This window comes from Rhinatrema bivittatum, chromosome 5, assembly GCF_901001135.1.
Source record: "Rhinatrema bivittatum chromosome 5, aRhiBiv1.1, whole genome shotgun sequence".
In the NCBI taxonomy this organism is placed as follows: Eukaryota; Metazoa; Chordata; class Amphibia; order Gymnophiona; family Rhinatrematidae; genus Rhinatrema; species Rhinatrema bivittatum.
This window is the reverse complement of record NC_042619.1, coordinates 373,772,153-373,790,558: the sequence shown is the minus strand read 5'-3', so window position 1 is coordinate 373,790,558 and position 18,406 is coordinate 373,772,153. Positions and strand designations below refer to the sequence as shown.

The window sequence follows — 18,406 nt, the reverse complement described above, 5'->3', positions numbered from 1 at the left end:
GGATTTTCGTGTCCCAGTGCAAGAGTTAAAACTATGAGATCAGTGCAGTCATTCAGCCACTGCGCAACTAAGAGCTGTGTGGCGCAGACTGAAGGGAACAGCAGTTCCTGCAGTGGCAGGAGCGGACAGAAAGTGAGGGCTGGAAGAGTGGTAACTAGTTGGAGTCTATGGGTAGTATTGGCTGGATGTGTGTCTGATTGGAAGTGGTTTGCTGGAGGCTGGGCGACTGGCAGGCTGAATGGAGGGAAGTGGGGGAGACGGCTGGGTGGGGAGCGGCTGACTAGCCGAGGGGCGACCTACTGGTTGACTGGGTTGGGAAAAGTGGGTCATGACTGGTGGGGGGGAGTGATTGGGTAGGGTGCTATTCAAAATAGCATGCACAAATGGGGTAGCAGGCTATGTGGAGGTGGACTGGGGAGAGTTGGGAGATGACTGACTGGGGAGTGACAGGGTGAGAGATGTTTGATTAGCCGAGGGATGACTGACTTGTTAATTAGATGGGGGACGGTGGGGAGTAACTGGGTCAGGGGAGGTTGACTGGCTAGCTGGAGTGTGACTGGCTGTGTAGGAGGAGGCGGGGTTGGCTGGTTGAATGGGGGTAGGGGATGGCGGGTTGAGAGAAAGGGAGATTGCTGAGGATGAGGAGAAGTGACAGAGGTAGAGACTGGTGAGGACCTGTATTAAATTTAAATTAAGGGTCTAATTTACTTTGCTTTTTTTCCCCCCGTTGACACATAGAATAGGAAAACAGCCTTAGTAAATCAGGCCCTAAGGGGGCTGCAGCAAAATTCCCATCCCCCAAACTAACCCCAGTCACTGGCTCCTAGATCCAGAGAAAATGTGTTACGTCCGGCTCTGGGTCACATAAGCCTCTCATTGATCTATACAGGCGACACTGTTTCTCTCATAAAAGTTGAAAATTAAATGTGTTCTGAAGAGAGTCACACATTACTGTGATACATGTTTTTCTGAAATATTAAAACTAATATCAGATCAGAATTCAAATGAAACAGTGATTTAATCTAATGCCTTCTTGCATTTTTGGTTGAAATGTGTTAGTGTCAGATAAGAAATGAGACTGATGCTGTAAAGCTAAAAACTGAAAAAGTAAAACAGCAGAAAGAGAGAAATCAAGGTTAAGCACAGGCTATTCGAGCTCACGTAACGACGCTGGAGCCTATTTCCCATCATTAAGGTAAAGTAATCAATCAGGGCTTGCACAGTGAAATACGTCAGTTTGAACCACAACTCCAATTGGCTAGGCTTTATCAAATCAAAAAAGTACACTCAAATAAACTGCCAACCCATTCTATGATCCTTGGGACAGTAACTTTAAAACAAGCGTGCGGGCAGGCGAGCAAACATACCCTGCAATTTTAAATCATGCGCGCATTTAAGTGGGTATGGTTCAAAATACACAGGTAAGCGGATTTTAAAACTCGCTCGGGTAAAGCACATTCCCAGTTTTATCAATTACTCCACCAGTTTGCTCACGCTCATCTCCAGCTCATCCAAACATATGTGGCTAACGGCCTGTTGTGCACTGCGGCTGCCGGTTTTAAAATCCCTTCTCCAATCCATTTTCCCCGCAGCAGAGACTGTAAGAGTGGAGTGATTTGGGATTTTGGTGGTGGTAGTGATGGGGATTTGGATTTAACTATTTGGTTTTGTAAACTTATGCTGAGGGCGAGCTACGACTCAGGTTATGTGGCAAGGTCCCTGCCCCGGAGAAGGCCCGCAGTCTAAGTTTGTGCCTTAGTTTAACTGGAAGAAATGCCGTGATGGATTAGATGCTTAGCATCCTGTCTCTGACAGTGGCCAGGATGGTCTGGAAGAACCCGACAAATCCCAACATGAAAATCTGTTTCAATGTTGCTCTCCTCAAGAATTCAGAGGTGGAGAAACCCAAGTCCATCTGGCTCGTCATTATGTATGGCCATGTCCTCCAGAAACTTGTCCGGCTTTACTGGCAAGAAATTCCACAGCTTAATTATGCGCTGACTGAAAAAAGTGCTTTCTTTAATCTGTTTTAAATCTGCTATCTGTACTATCTGCTAGTGTAAAAAACGTCTCCCTATTAACCTGCTCTAGACCACTCAGAATTTTATAAACCCGTATCACAGGGGAAGAGCCATATAGGATGTTTCAAATCACCTAGAGGGCCGGCAGGGAGCGCCCTCATATTTTATGGAGGAGGAGGACTCACGTCTGCTGGGAAAGGGGGAAAAGCACAGGACAGGGTCCCCATGAATGTCAGTAATAAATATGATATCAACTGCTGCACCCCCCCAGGAACCCTGCCCTTTGCATTTCTGATCTGAGGTGTAGGGATGTGCGTGTGTGTGTGTGTGTGTGTGTGTCACATTCCCTCTCACGCCACATCCTCTCCCTTCCCTCTCTTCTCCCTCCTTTCACACTTATACCATTCCTTCTTTCACTCAGCTGATCCACCTCCCTCCCACTCCTCACTCACTCTTATCCCATCTCCTTCCTTCCCTCCCTCACATTCACCCCCTGGGAAACACAGAAACATGATGGCAGAAAAAGACCGTGTGACCCATCCAGTCTGCCCGTCCGTCCAATTAATTCAGCATTATAATTCTCACCACTTCCTTAGAGATCCCCTGTATGTGTCACATGCTTTCTTGAATTCAGATGCTAGTTTTTTCTCCACTACTTAGAGGCTGTTCCATGTATCCACCACCCTCTCTGGAAAGAAATATTTCCTAAGATTACTCCTGGGTCTACCCCCTTTCACCTTCATCTCTTGACCCCCCCATTCTAGAGCCTCCTTTCCATTGAAAAAGGCTCATCTCCTCTGCATGAAAAACTTTGAGATATTTCAATGTCTCTATCATATCTCCCCTATCTCACCTTTCCTCTAGGGTGCACATGATTAGATCTTTAAGTCTATCCCCCCAAATGCTTCAGAATAAAGACCACTGACCATTTTAGTAGCCTCCCCTCTGGACTGACTGCCTCCTGTTTAATTCCTTTTGAAGGCGCCGTCTCCAGAATTGCACACAGTATTCCAAGTGAGGTCTCATCAGGGACTTATAGAGGGGCAATATCACCTCCCTTTTTCTGCTGATTATTCCTCTCCCTATGCAGCCAAGCATCTTTTTGGGCTTTTACTGTTGCTTTATCCACCTGTTTGACCCCCTGAAGATCATTAGATACAACTACCCCCAGATCTCGTTATTGCTTTGTGTTTTGATGCATTTCACTTCCAATATTATACCTTTCCCTTGAGTTTTTGCATCCATGTTTTACTCTGCATTTTTTAGCAATAAATCTTAGCTGCCAGACAGACCATCCCTCCTGCTTCGCTAGATCCCTTCTCATGTTTCTCCACACTTACTGGCTGTCCACCCTGTTACAGATTTTGGCATCATCAGCATAAAGGCAAACCTTTCTCAATAACCCTTCTATTATGTCTGTCACTCACAAAAATGTAGAAAAAAAACAGTCCAAGGACTGATCCCTGATTCACACGACTAGTAACAGCCCCTTCTCCTCAGAGAAAACTCCATTAACCACTACCCTTTGTCACCTCCCACTCAGCCAGTTTCTAACCCAGTCACTCTAGGATCCATACCAAGGGCGCTCAATTTATTTATAAGTCTTTTGTGCATAACCGTGTCAAAGCCCTTGATGAAATCCAAGTACATAACATCTAGCACTCTCCCTTGATCCCACTCTCTGGTCACCCAATCAAAGAAATTGATCAGATTCGTCTCACAAGATTTACCTCTGGTAAATCCATGCTGCCTCTGATCTTGCAATCCATTGGATTCCAAAAATTACCCTATCTTCTGTTTTAGTAGAGATTCCATTAGTTTGCTCACCACAGAGGTCAGACTAACTGGCCTGTAGTTCCCAGCCTCCTCCTTACTTCCAATTTTATGAATAGGAACCACATCCGCCCTTTTCTGGAACTAATCCAGATGAAGCGGAGCTGTCAGGACATCTCTAAATTCCTTTAGTATCCTCAGATGTATTCCAACTGGCCCCATTGCCTTATCTACTTTGGAAGTGAGGTAAACCATAATCGATTTTCAGAACAGTGAGTTCATGAGGAACTAACTAAACTTAAAGAAGATAAGGCGATGGGGACAGATGGGATACAACTAAGGGTACTAAGGGAACTTAGACATGTCACCTCTGTGGTGAGCAAATTAATTAAATTGCTGCCAAAACAGTGCAATTTTTGGAATCCAATTGTTATGACTGTCGGTCGCAGACGGCTGCGACTGCTTTTACTCACATCATGTGCTGCCATTCTCTCCTCTCTGGGTGAACTCGCGGCTGTGGCTAGCCACTCCCGACGCATGTCGCCTTGTCCCCGGGACTCCTCATGGCGGCAGGGACGCCGCCGGCCTCCATGCCTCCTCCGGGCCTTCCTAGACGCGCGCACTATCCTGCCCATCTTTAAGGACACTAAGGCGGGAACCTCAGGGGCGTCTCCTCCTGATGACATCACTAACCCTGGACTCTTAAGCACCACCCGGGCCTAGTTCTAATCGACTTGTCAACGAGTTCCTTCACTGCTGATTCCTGCTGTAGTATCCTCGGACCCGTGGTTCCCGTGTGGTGTACTTCCTGGCGTGAGACATTCTCTCGGTACCTGCTCCTCGGAGAGGCTCCTGCACCCTCTGAAGCCCTGCCTGCGGGCTTCCCCACTCCTCGGGGTTGCTCCTGGAACTACTCTGCTACTTGGAAGACTCAGCGTTGGCGTACCCCGCTCTGCGGGCCATTGCCTTTCTTCTTCAGTGACTGTGCCACACTTCCCCGCTCCTCGGGGAAGCGCCTTGTCTACTTCAGTGACTGTGCTGCACTTCCCTGCTCCTCGGGGCAGTGCCTTATTTCACTTCAGTGACTGTGCTCGCACTTCCCCGCTTCTCGGGGTAGTGCCTACGTGCATTGCCAGAGACTCCATCGGTCTTCCCTGCTCCTCGAGTAAGCCTAACTCATTTCTCCTGTGCCAACTCATCACGTGGCTCCGCCCCTCAGGGCCGTCCCCATGGCACTCCTCGCTCCTCGGGGCCTGCTCTGCGCTTCACCACAGTGAATTCCTGCTCTGGCACTTGCATCCACATCCCAGCCTATTCCTCTCTGTACTCTCTCTGGGCTGTGTCTTCTGCTGCTACAGACCTTGCTTCCTGATGGTGAGACCCAGTGGGGCTCCGCCCCGTGGGCGGTACCAACTCTCACCTCAGGTCAAGGGCCCTCTAACTCACGGATCTTAACACCAATGAATTGCAAGATCTTACTCTCCTCTTTCCCTACCTACCCTCCCTTCATTTATTTTTACCCCATCTCCTCTGTCCCCTTCCCTCTCCTCCACTCATACCCTCACACCATCCCTCCCTTCATTCCCACAGTCCCCGCTTCTCTTCCATCTACTTACTTTCATTCACCCCATTCCTTCTCTCTTACATCTCTTTCATCTCCTTTCCTCCCTCCACTTACTTTCAACTTATTCTCTCTCACTTCCATTCACTCACCCTCATCCACCTTGTGCCTATTGATCTTCCCCTGGCAGGGCCTGGCCTCCCTGCTAGCAGCTGCCTGTGGGACCTTGATCCTCAGGCGTCTCTCCTGCTGGCAGTTCCTGACTTCCCCACCAGCAACTGCTTCCGATGCTGTGGTCCTCTGGCTCCTGGCTTACTAGCGGGGCCTGGGAAACCCTACCCGTCATTCTACTGCAGCCCGCCGCCACCACTGCAGCACCTGGGGGGGGGGGGGGAACCTCCCCCACCTCAAAGAACAACATTTTCTGGGGGTCAGATCCAGCAGCTGGAGGGAGAGGTATGGTGGTCAGATAACCGAGTTACCTGGGTTGGAGAGGACCTACGGGCTGAAGTTTGGGGACCCCTGCTCTACCATATCCCCTCTAAATTGTCTCTTCTCAGAGCTGGAGATCTCTAATCTGTTTAACCTTTCTTCATAAAGGAGTTGATCCATCCCTCTAATAATTTCTGTTTCCCTTTTCAGTATTTTTTCTTGTGCCACTCTATTTTTTTTTAAGTGCAGCAACCAAACTTGCACACAATACTCAAGGTGTGACTGCACCATGGATTGGTACAGAGGTATTATTCATTCATTTATTTATTTTATTTATATTCCACCTTTCAACCACTTCAAAGTATTCTCAGTTTTGTTTTCTTCTCCTTTCTGAATAATTCCTAACATTCTATTTCCTGTTTTTTGGCTGCCAATATGCACGTTGAGCTGAACATTTTAACATGATATGCAGAATGTTATGTTATATACTTACTTCCTAGAAAAAAATTAGAACCAAGCGGTTTACAACAAACAAAATACAAAACTACAATAATCAAATACAATAATAATAGTACAATACCTCAATAAAATACATTATACAAAATATAAAACCCCAAAACATATACCCCCCCCAAAGTGACCTCAACAACCCTCTTACTACACAATCATAAAATCTTATTTAACTCAGACTAAATCCCCCACAAAAATTAAATTGCACCTATTACTCGCCTTTGAAATTTTAAAAATTTGCCCTGGTTCGCCCTAAATACTATGTCTTGTCTGTGTTAGCTAGGGTCTTTCTCTTATATGATCTGTGTAACACTGCATATACCTTGTAGTGTAATATAAATGTTTAGTAGTAGTAGTAGTAATTTTAACAGTTTGTGTAATAGACTGTATTGATAAAGGATTTTTAAGCAGTTATATATATTTTCCACCTTTAAATCACCTATCAATAAAGTTGTGCTGGAACCTTATCTTGGAGTCCAGCATGATTTTTACTTTTGTCTGTAGGTCAATTAGTCTGAGAAAGTGAGAATACTAGTCACAAGTAGGCAACGAGTTTGATTCTCACACTTTCATCCACTTTTTAATATATAGATATCATCCCTACTAAAAGGAAAGTCTTTAAAATAACATTCAATTAACCCTGATTTTAGAGACTAATTTTAGTCCTGTTGCCAGTCATTCACTAATTAACATTAATCACCTAGTTATCAAATTTAAAAGCCATAGATTTTAAAAAAACACCGAATAAATAAATGTAAAAACCCTAATCACATTTAACCACCCTTAAATTGAGACATACCTAATCCTTAATCAGCCTGTAAGACTTTATCGCCTCAACAAATTAAGATGCAGACAGAAGCCCAGAGGCGAGATGGGGGCTATTCAGTCTTTTTCACCAAGTGCAAAATGTATGATTATCTTCCTGTTGCACCCAATCCAGAGAGCTCCTGGCTCTCAGAGAACGAGTCCGATCTCTGAAGAGCAGAGTGGCAGACCTGGAGGAGCTGAGGCAGACAGAGAGGTATACAGAGGAGATCTTCAGGGATATAGTAGAGCGCACCCAATGCCAGTCTAGCAGCTATTTCGGAGCAGCAAGATCACTGGCAGGAGACCATCATCTTAGTGTGCCAGAAAATAATCCTGTAGGACCTGCCCTGCAAGTGATGATTTATCTCCTTGTACCATGGATGTGTCTCCAGGAGTCTGTGCCAAGGAGGGAAGGTTAGAACAGCTGTTATAGTGAGTGATTAGATCATTAGGAAAGTAGATAACTGGGGGCTGGTGGGCATAAGAATCACTTGGTAACTTGCCTGCCTGGTGCAAAGGTAGCAGACTTCATGTGACATCTAGATAAGATTTTAGAGTGCTAGGGAGGAGCCAGATGTTGTGGTATAGGTGAGTAACAATGACATAGGAAGGTGCAGGACGGAGGCTACATGTAGGCTTTTAGGTAGATCCAAACCTCCATGATTGCATTCTCAGAAATGCTCCTTATTCCCACACACAGGATCCGAGGCAGGCTGAGCTCCAGAGTTTCAATGTGTGGATGAGATGATGGTGCAAGGAAGAGGGTTTTAGATTTGTTAGGAACTGGGGAACCTTATGGGGAAGGGGGAGCCTATTCTGAGGGATGGGCTCCATCCTAACCAGCGTGGAACCAGGCTGCTGGTGCTTTTTAAAAAGGAGATAGAGCAACTTTTAATCTAGAACATGGGGGAAAGCCGACAGTCGCTCAGCAGTGCATGGTTCGGAGAGAGGTATTTTAAAAGAATACTACTAGCAAACCAAGGGCCTGATTCATCAAGGCATTTCCCCATAGACACAGAATGAGAGAAATGCTTTAGTGAAGCAGGCCCCAAGCAAATTAGAATGTCCTGATTGTAAAAACAAGCAATATAAACTTTTTCAAGTACATTTGAGGCAAAACGTCTGTGCGGGAGTCAGTTGGGCTTCTAGATGACCGAAGGGTAAGAAGGGTGGCCAGGGAGGACAAGGATATAGAAAAACTAAATGAATTCTTTACCTCTGTCCTTGCTGAGGAGGATGTTGGGGTCTTACCCACAAAAAAATGGCAGATAAAATGTTAGGAATTATTTAGAAAGGAACAGACAACAGAATATCAAATTCTCTCGCCTAGATCCATGGTGCAACAACACGTTGAGTATTGTGTACAGTTCTGGTCACCCCATCTCAAAAAAAGACATAGCTGACAGAGAAAAAGTACAGAGAAGGGTGACAAAAATGATAAAGGGGATTGAAAAGCTCCTTTATGGAGAAAGGCTAAACAGATAAGGGCTTTTTAGCTTGGAAAAGAGAAAACAGAGAGGGGATATGATTGAGATTTCTAAAATCATGAGAGGATGGAATGGGTAAATAGGGCACAGTTATTTACCCTTTCCAACTAAGGGACACGCCATGAAACTAGCAACCGGCAGAGTTAAAACAAATCTTAGGAAGTATTTTTTCACTCTGAGCGCAATCAAACCATGAATCTTTTGCTAGAGGACGTGGTCAAGGCAAAAGAGGACTGGACAAGTTCCTGAAGGAAAACTCCATGAACAGTTACTAGACAGGTAGACCTGGGAAAGCCAGCTCTTATCCCTGGGAGTGTGATACACGAAACAGATCAACTACTGGGGGATCTGACGGGTACTTTGTGACTGGCCAAGGTCAGAGACAGGATGCTGGATTCGCTGAACCTTGGTATGATCTAGCATGGCACTTCTTAAGCTCTTTTGTTCAAAGTGGAAGAATCTCAACCGGGCAGACCCTATGGGCAATTTGTCATCTACTATGTTTACTGTGCAACCTGCTCCCACCCCTGAAGGAAGAAGCGGAACAAACAGAACGAACTAGCATTCATCACCACCGACTGGACACTACCATCTTTGCAGTTATTTTGGTTTACCTGTCCTCCTCCAGCCCTGCTAAACAGGATCAGCCTGCCCTAGGCAAATAATACGAAGTAAGTCACTCCAGGAACTTTGTTCTATTGTGACGATGTGATTGTAATGGCCCTGCTAGCAGGGACCTCCCATGTAAGTCAGCTACAAGAGATGAAGTAATAGTGCACATCATTAAGGCTTACGGTAGTAAACTTTGCAAAAAATAAAAAGCACAGCATGCTTTGATTTATTTGCAATTCACTGTATATGGGGTTTTTCCCCCCCCCAAAATAAAGCCCATTATTAGGTTTGAAATAGCACATTTTTCGTTCAATTTTAGAAACTTGCCATCAACCTGTTCTACAGAAATATTGTACAAAACAGGCAAAAAACAGGTGCTTTCAAAAAAGACCGTGGAAAACTGTTGTGTGTCCCGCCCGCGGCAGGCCAGCAACCGGGCCTACTCACTTCCAGCGCCAGGCTCCTGACTCAGCCCATCCTCACTGGCTACAGTGGGCAGCTGTCTGTGCCCTCGCACTCCTGTTGCCTCCTCGGCCATTTCTGGCTCCTCTGCGGACCTCCCCGGCTCCCAGCGGTCTCCCCATGTGTGCCACGGGGAGACGCCGCTGTCCAATGTTCTGCCTCTCCTAGGTGCACGCACCTTGCCGGCATTTAAAGGAGCCGTAGTGGGAAACCAACCCGTGGCCCCAGATGATGACATTATTGGGCTCTGCTATTTAAAGCTGGGTCCACCACTCGTTCCTTGCCTTGGCAACAGGTCTCCACGCTTGTTGTGTGCTCGTTGCTCGTTATAGTTCCTGTTCCTGACTTTGTTCCTGGATCCTGTTCATTCCTGGTTCCTGTTCCTGACTTCATTCCTGGTCCTTGCTCCTGATTCCGTTCCTGATTACCTCCTAGCCTTGCTCGGACTGACTACTGGCTTTGACCCTTGCTTCGTTGGAATTACACTCAGGACTGATTACTGGCTTTGACCCTTGCTTCATTGGAACTACACTCAGGACTGAATACTGGCTTTGACCCTTGCTTCATTGGAACTACACTCAGGACTGAATACTGGCTTTGACCCTTGCTTCATTGGAACTACACTCAGGACTGAATACTGGCTTCGTTGGACTATGCTCAGGACTGACTATTGGCTTTGACTTGCTTGTTGGAACTCTACACCTTGACTATTTATTATTTATTTAAAAATATTTATATACCGCTTTATAAAAATAAATTTTGTCAAAACGGTTTACATTGAATAAAAAATTTAAAGGAACAAACAAAATCAAATAAGTTTAAAATATACATAAAAAAGTTAGTTAATAGCTGGAACAAATTCTAGCTTAAAATAAAATCAATCATTTACTCAAAATAAAGAAAATGAAAAATTGTTGCCCTGGGACTTGCTATTGCAGCGGGAGGGGAGGGGGGGAGCGGAAGGGAATTGGAATGAAAAATGATAATATAACTAATAGGCAGGGGAGAGAGGAAAAGGGGAGAGATGTAATGAAATGGATGGGATGTATAGGAGCTATGAGTAGGTTGATGGACTATGTTACGTGTTGCTTTTGATCTTGGGTGGGTATGTTAAATGCAAGCTGAAAGAGATAAGTTTTAAGTGATTTTTTGAAATGAGAAGAGTTTGATATTGACCGGAGGGGATTTGGAAGTGAATTCCAAAGTATTGGACTAGCTCTGCTGCCTGCCCTGACTCCAGCCTGCTCCCGACTATGTCTTTGGTATCTCCCTGGACTTGGCCCTCCTCAGGCCTCCACCTACCTGGGCATTACCTGTTCTTGTTCCTGGCTCTCCTTGGTGCCTGGGCCTCTGAATCCCTGCCTCGGTCCCTCAGATACCTCTGCTGGTCCCTGGCTACCTGCCACAACATCCACTGGGAGTCATCTGATAGAGGCCCGTCTAAGACCAGCTGGCCCTGGCACCCGAGGGCTCAACCTGCGGGGAACGTGGGCTGGTATTGGCGAAGCTCCAGTCAGTCTCCGTCTCCCAGTCTGCTCTGCCTCCCAACGGTGGGGACCCGTGGGGCTTGCCCTATGGGTAGCCTCAACCTCACCTCGGGTGAAGGGGGGTCCACCACCAGTGCAACAGAAAACATTTGGACCAATTTTTCTGTGCATCTCTCATCAACTATTTAGTACAATCAAATTATAAATAGTCTATAATACTGTACAACAAATGGTGAAGGACGCTGTCATGTATCTATGAGGAAATACATCCATAGCTTTCAGGTGATTTGTAATAATTCATCTGTTACAGTTACATATATAAGGGGAGTTATTTTCTTTCAAGTACTTCATCTGGTCAGTATAAACGTCCCAATGTAAGCAGCTGTTTCATACCTATGTATTTTGGATTTGTCTAATGCCTTGCACTGGGTCTTAGGTGTGAGGCTACGACACACTAAGAAGGCAATTTTGAAAGTGATTTACATGGGTGAAAAGCATTTTACTCATGTTAATCGACTGTCTTAAAACTGCTCTGCTTCCCTGCGGCTAACGATCTGCATGCAGTGGAAGAAGGCACAGATTTTTAGAGGAGGCATTCTTAGGGGGCCGTGTTCAGGTCGTCGGAGGAAAGTAATGCGCGCAGATTGCATTTTCCAATGTGAACAGTTTGAAGCTTACCCCCCACCCCCCACCCCCTACTAAATGTACCTTCTGGCAACACCAACATCAAAAGCGAATTACAAAGCCAGCCAGTCTTAAAAAAAATATATATAACGATTTGACGAGATAAATGTTCTGCTATCATGCTCCAGACAATCCAGCACTTGTGGTGGTGGTCAACTGCTGCACTACACTGAATGAGAGAGAGGATTTTAAAATTGTATTTACGTTCCCATTTTTGTTCCATTCAGTCTGACTCCTGAATGAGTACAGACACGAAGTGCTGTAGACCCCGCCCAACCCTCTGCTGAAAGCTGGATGAGAGTTCCCCTCTAAAGCAGGCAGCACAGCCAAAACACAGTGGCAAACCTCTCCTAGAATGACACTAAACGTGGCACGAGCGAGCTTGCTCAGATTAACTCTGAGCTTCCTGTGAACGCGCGACTTGTGTACAGAGAAGTGGGATTGACTCTGCTTGGATCATTTAAGTTATCTTCGGCTTTAACCTGTGGCAGCTTGAGTTAAGCCTGTGCCCTCGTGATTTGTCCCTCAAAAATACGATTGCTCTTCAACACTGGTCAGCTGACCGCATTTAGAGCCGTTTTCTCCAACCAGCATTAAAACTGGCAAGATAATATATATTGCTTGCTGGTTTAAATACTGGTGATACATCAAGCTTTAATGCCCAGTGCAGGAAACCAATGCCGTACAGAACATGGCAGCTTTACCGTGACTGTGTTAAAGATAGTGGGCCTTTTTTTTTTGTTGTTGTTGTTGTTGATTGATTTATCTTTTTCCTACTCAGAGGTTATTAAAAACGTTGCAGCTACGCTAATGTTGCTGCATTCAGCTGCTCTGATTTCACTGAGCTAACCAGCTCAAAGGGAAAGGGATGAGTGGGGTGAGGAACATTCCCCACACCACTCCCAGACTGAAAAATGGCTCTCTGAGGCGACCCTGGCAAAAGAGAGACAGCAGGAGAGCTTGGGCTTAGCTGCACACTGTTGGAGAGTGGCAAGGCAGACTTGAAAGTGCCAGGCCCTTCCTTAAAAACCCAGATTCTTCTGAGATTTTGCTGCCCCCTTAAGTTTTGGTGCTGTAGAAGAGTCGATCCAGCCCCTAAGCCCCCCCTCAGTCCCTCAAAGATGCAACGGAGGCTTGGTCTGCCTGAAAAGGCCCTCCTCCTTGTTGCCTGCGGGTCAGTGCGTCAGTGGCACCTAATTTCTATCTTGGCACCCTGCCCGGTTCCCCTCCTGCCAGCACGGATTTTGAAGGCTCTGGGGATGAGCTGGGGTTTGGCTGGTGCGGAGGTGGCTGCTGGGCCCAAAGGTCCCTTCCTTCCTGGGGTGTGAGGGAGTTTCTTGAATGCCCTTATCTGCCAAGGTGGGGTGGGGGGGGGGGGGGAAGAGGAGGGAGGCCAGTCTGGATCACTTTGAACTCTTCAGCAGATCCTGATGGGAGAGGTCCATTCCCTGTTGCTCGCTCCCAGAAGTAGCAGGCGGTTATCTCCAACTCTGCCTGGCTATTATGTGTGCTACCTGTCAGCCAGAAACCTGTCCAAGTCTTTTATAAATCCAGATATGCTACAGGCCTTGACTACGTCCTCCATCAACAGATTCCATATTTTAATTGTGCATGGACTGAAAAAAATTGCTTCATCCTGAATTTGTTTTAAATCTGCCACCAGTTAGTTGCAAGGCGTGTCCCTCCTTATCCTAGTATTGTTTGAAAGGGTAAATAACCACTCCCTATTAACTTGTTCCACCCCGCTCGTGATTGTATAAACCTTTATCACATGCCCTCTTAGTCGTCTTTACCCCAAGATGAATGGCCTTAAGCTTTCCATCATCACGCAACTATTCCACCTCCTTTACCATTTCTGTTGCTCCTCTCTGCACCTTTTCTAATTCTGCTGTGTCTTTTTTTTTTTTTTTGATATGGGGGGGTGGGACCAGAACTGCACGCAATAATGGATCCAGACAGAGAGACATGATGACATGCCAAGTTTTGGTTTCTTCTATTCTTTTCTGAAAAGTTCCAAATTTCTATTTGCTTTTTTTAACCGCTGCTGAATACTGAGCTGAGGACTTTATAGAAACATAGAAACATAGAAGTGACGGCAGAAGAAGACCAACGGCCCATCCAGTCTGCCCAGCAAGCTACGCACTTTATCCATTTCCCCCCCCCCCCCCCCTTTTTTCTCCCTCCCACCCGTCTCTATTGGCTTCCAGCACCCTCCGGCCCCAATTCCCTTCCACCCCTCCACCAATGCAGAGAGCAGCGCCATCCTAGTGAACTTCCAGCTCAATCAGGGGTAGCAACCGCCGCAACCAGCAGGCCACCCCCCTGCCCCTTACCCACCCCTGTTTTGTTTGCTTGTTTGTTTTTTTTTTTTGTTTTTGGAGATGGCAGCCCTCCCTCCTTCCGCTCCGTGAAGGTGGAACACCAACCACTGGCCACTGGCATCCCGCTCCGTGAATGCCTCAGTGGCTACTGCCGCTCCGTGCAGTGTTTTGCTGCCTCCTCTTTATACGCGTCCTCTAGACCTGATGGATCCACAGTGTTTATCCCACGCCCCTTTGAAGTCCTTCACAGTTTTAGACTTCACCACTTCCTCCGGAAGGGCATTCCAGGCATCCACCACCCTTTCCGTGAAGAAATACTTCCTGACATTGGTTCTTAGTCTTCCTCCCCAGAGCCTCAGCTCGTGACCTCTGGTTCTGCTGATTTTTTTCCTACGGAAAAGGTTTGTCGTTGCCTTTGGATCATTAAAACCTTTCAAGTATCTGAAAGTCTGTATCATATCACCTCTGCTCCTCCTTTCCTCCAGGGTGTACATATTTAGATTCTTCAATCTCTCCTCGTACGTCATCCGATGAAGATCCTCCACCTTCCTGGTCGCCCTTCTCTGTACCGCTTCCATCTTGTCTTTGTCTCTTTGTAGATACGGTCTCCAGAACTGAACACAGTACTCCAGGTGAGGAACACAGTACTCAAGGTATTGTTCACAACTACTCCAAGGTCCTCTTCCTGAGTAACGACTCCTAATGATTTGAATGAGAGCGCCAGTGGGACAAGAGTGACTTATAAGCCTCGACCTCCCCCTCCAAGGGGAAGGAGCTCCTTCCCCTTGGAGGGGGAGGTCGAGGCTTATAAATAGGGTAAAGTGGGGACAAGGGATGAGGGAACAGCGGGGGATGGGAGATATTGAATGGGGGTGGGATTTTGGACATTTGTGGGATAGACTGTGCTGGGTGGTGGAAGCAGAGGAGCATATTAGGGGGGGATTTGTACTAAGCTGAGATTTTTGAGTGCGTGCGTCTGGGGGGGGGGGGGGGGGGAGGGAGATGTTACTTGGGGGTTTACTCCCGTGATGAATCGTGGCGGTGGCACTGGGACTGCATATTTGCCATAGATGGCGATGCATGTTCCTAGCACCACCACGGGATTCACTAAACTGCAGTATTCAGGCACTGTAATTTAGTGATTCCCACAGGAACTAACTAGCAGTAAAACGATGCAGGAACTCAACTGTTTCAGCACAAGTTAGTAAATAGGTTCCTATACGCTTTACAGTCATTTTGTATTATATTTACTATGTTAAAGCATAATTCACAAAAAACTGTCATTTTTATGGCAAATAAGGTAAAATATGGCAGCACACAAGAGAGCTCTCTACTGATGTTTGTAGCAGGGTGAATGTCATACATTATATCCTTGGTATGAAAGCATTTCTTGATGGAGATTACAATGGAACAATAGGATTTCTGAATAAAATATCAATTTGCAGCCAAACAGCTTTCATCTACAGTCACAAATGAGAAGCCAAAAGGAAGGAGATCAAAGGGTCTTCTAAACTCAGAGAAATTTCAGTGAAATTAAAACCCAGCTCTGAGGCATTTATCAATCTTTATCTTACCATTAATCTCTAAAGTAAATTTTAGAAAAATGAATTAAATGTTTTCTTACAGATAAGCTTCTATATGCTTTGGAGATGGCTTAGCTTCATAATAACAACAAAATATTTACTAATGTACTAAGGCAAAAAATATGTTAAAAAAAGATGTTAAATCATTACTTTTAAAGCTAATAAAATGAAATGCTCATTTTTTAAAAACACCACTAAGAAGCTTGCAAAATTATGTGGCTCAAAAGTTGCATAGTTGGTTAGGCTGCAAGACGACCAGAGGTTCATCAAGTCCAAGCTTGAAGTAAAGAAGCAGAAAACATTTCCTTCCCACCCAGGAATACAAAGGTCAGCTTAAAGGCCTTGATCACCACTTTTCCTCACAGTTCAGAATCGTCATTGTGCCACTGATCCCCCCCTTCTCTTCCATAATTTCACCACTTCTTCAGTAAGAGGTCCCTTGCTCTGCAAGTGATGACATCAAGGTAACCTTCAAGCCAGAGCGGACGCCCCCTCACCCCCACTCCCCCCAAAAAAAAACATTGCCTGTAAATTCCCTTTAATATATTTGCACGCTGGAATTCGGTTCCGCACTGCTCCTTCCAAGAGAGCGAGGATAATTGCAAGTCTTATCATTCCCAGTTATTCAGGGAGAGGTCCTACCACACAGCAGGTGAAGTGCTTGCCTAGCGTACATAAATTTTCCCCTGTTAATACAGAATGTTCTGTCATTTTGGAAGGATTTCTCAATCCAGCTCTGAACAGCCTCACCTGTCTAGGCAGAGAGTGTGGACCAATTTCCTATTGTAATAGAGGTAACTTGATTAACCACACCCGTCCATTTAATTTTTTAAATTATACTGCTGCACTCATCACTTTTAGTATGTGCTAGGGTGCTGCTGCTGCTGCACACAGGGGCGGTGTCCTCCTTCGCTGGCAGGCAGGACATTCATTAGGATGGTTATTTGCAGTTATGGTAAAAGTAGCATGATCCTGCCTGTATCGCTGGCATAAAAGTCAAGTGCCAGTACGTGCTCTGCGCTCGTGTGATGGCGGAGCTCCCTGCGTGACTTACCACGGGCAGAAATCTCACGGTCACACGGGAAACGGTTTGTGGTGCCAGCAAGAAAGTATTTAGACAGTAAACATGAAGGTTAACATCAGAAGGCCAAGAGCAGAAGTTCATACTCTCCGTCTCATTTCTCTTGCATTTCTATTGCCTGGCTGTGGCAGATCCTGTAGCAGCGCCAGCCTCAGAGATGGAAATCTTTCTTTGAGATTCAAATCTGGTCTCGTGCAAAACTGGGGGGGGGGAAGGAGGTTAAGCAAATCCCAGTATGTCATTTGCAAAAGAACCAGGAGGGACTGATTTGGGCGTCCAGAATTGTTTTCTGTGCTGCTCGATACAAAAGGCATCGCGTTGTTACCTTTAAACATAACCAAACCAGGGAAGATCTTTGTGTTGCTAGGACTGGAAATCACAGTCCACCAATACAGATCCAAGCTCAGCTCTTCATGTGCAAAAACAAAAAACTTTTAGCAAAGCAGAGGCAGTCTTCAAGAAACCCAGTTAACTTCCCAGGATTAATTGTCTGAAGCTCTAATTAAATGCATGAGCTATTTTGGCAACAGTTTGTCTGGAATTTACAGTGTTAGTCATTCTTTTCTGCTGTGCTGCGCTACTGCAGTAAATTTGGCAAGCAGCAATGAGTGAAATAGAATGTTTCATTAACGTTAATGCAGTAAAAAAAAACAAAAAACAAGCAAGATAGATAATGTAGCGATGTTAAAGGCCATTTTGTTTTCTTGTAGAAGACTATTCACACACAAATGCCACCCTATCCCACTCCCCCCCCAAAAAACTTTTTTTTTTCTATTGACTGCTCTTTGGGATCAATTTAATTTTCTCTCTGAATGTTTGCTGTTATATAATTGCCTGAGTGCGTTTTTTTTTTTTTTTTTAGAAAACATTTTATTGAAAATGTTACATATAACAACCGTAACAATATCCACCAAAGAAGATCCAAGATCAAATTGCTCCCAACAAGTTCATTTAGTATGTGTTATCAGTGACACTGTGAATGCCCCTGTAATGTGGGGAGAGCCAGAGCTGAAGAGGGTCTGTATTTAAGGCACAACTATACACTGCTGCAAGAGGAGATTCATTTGACATGCATTCATTTGAAATGAAAGTGTAAAACGTGATGAATAAGTCCGCTGTTGTTTCGTTTCAAACAAACCAAAAAAATGTTTAAAAAACGAAAAATTTTAGCAGCTTTTTTGTTTTCAGGAAATAGTGCACACTATTAGCAAACAGGCTTTGCTATTAGAAACATAGTGCATCTATATGCAAATAGGATGCGTTATTTCTTGAAAATAAAAAAAACACAAAAAAAATAAAAAACTTCCAAAACAAAAAAAATGAAGAAAAATCTGCAAAAAACAAAAAAATGAAATGAAGATGAGAAAAAATTTGTGTGCATATCAATTCAAGCTATTAAAATGTCATGGTATACAACGAGGGGAGACATTGGACTCAAGCTCTCTAGGGCCCAGAACTCTACTGCACACAGCAACAGAAAGTGGGACTCTAGCACCTTCAGCACGTACATGCTGGAGCCTGGAGCCTGGAGCCAACAATGGGAGAACTGGGCACTGGGGCACAAAGCTGCCATGCACACAGCAGG

General features: G+C 45.3%; 1 protein-coding gene across 1 annotated transcript in view; it reads right to left on the bottom strand.

The window, feature by feature from the left end:
- Positions 1-18,406, bottom strand: part of LOC115092475 (neuronal PAS domain-containing protein 2-like) — a 130,388-nt gene that overhangs the window by 36,980 nt on the left and 75,002 nt on the right. The window lies entirely within an intron of this gene.